The sequence below is a fragment of the Anarrhichthys ocellatus genome, unplaced genomic scaffold (genome assembly GCF_004355925.1).
Source record: "Anarrhichthys ocellatus isolate YVR2014 unplaced genomic scaffold, GSC_Weel_1.0 scaffold8187, whole genome shotgun sequence".
In the NCBI taxonomy this organism is placed as follows: Eukaryota; Metazoa; Chordata; class Actinopteri; order Perciformes; family Anarhichadidae; genus Anarrhichthys; species Anarrhichthys ocellatus.
In genome coordinates, this window is record NW_022288161.1 from 1 (window position 1) to 790 (window position 790).

Here is a 790-nt window from a genome sequence, read left to right on the forward strand (position 1 = left end):
TATAAAAACCTTGAGCGTGTCCACAGTAGAGGAGGATATTCAGCACTAAAATAAAGTTTGAAACTTCATCATTCATCATCAAACAGACAGAAACTATTAACATCAGGCATTTAAAAAATGTTATCAATGAAAACTATGATTTAAACACAAAGTACTCACAGAAAAGCCCCAGCACACACACAGTGTGTCCCATCCTCACATCCAGCACTGACACTCTGTCGCTCTGCTTCTGAGAAATGCTTCTACTTTGTGTAAAGAGAAAGAAACGTATGAAGCATAATGGAGAAATCAGGAAATGCAGAGAAAAAGAAGACGCATAACAGATAAATATTGGATCTGAAGTTTTCTCCAACTTCTGCTTCTGAGTTTACACGGTCTGTGCTTCCTTCCCTTTTACACAAAGCTCAAACAACCAGACTGGGTTGAACACAGCATATGTTTTATGCTTATAAGGCAGAAGACCATTCAATTTAAATAGTCTGATAATAGATATTTCAACTAGCTTTCTACATATATGATCATCAGCAAAGGGTCAGTCATTCTTGATGTTACTGTGAAGGCAGCTGCATAAAGTCAAAGGTTCATTCTAGAATTAATAAACTAACTGTCTACAGCATAAGGTTTTAAAGATTCAGATGTTGTACTCACTGTGTCATCCATGGTCTTTCTCACCAAAATGGGACAGTTATTAAATGAAAATATGTTCGTTCTTCAGTTTGACTCAGTCTGTCACATCACAGAGTTCTGTGGGTGTGAATGTCTTCACCTTCTGGTGAAATTCTGGTTTTAA

At 36.8% G+C, this 790-nt stretch overlaps 1 long non-coding RNA gene across 1 annotated transcript; it reads right to left on the reverse strand.

Annotated features, from left to right (window-relative positions):
• Positions 1-9: 9 nt before the first annotated feature.
• LOC116380658 (uncharacterized) lies at positions 10-756 on the reverse strand. Its single transcript, XR_004212589.1, has 3 exons — positions 649-756; positions 160-245; positions 10-45 (listed from the first exon to the last, which is right to left on the reverse strand). It is a non-coding gene; the product is annotated as an uncharacterized LOC116380658 (long non-coding RNA).
• Positions 757-790: the final 34 nt, after the last annotated feature.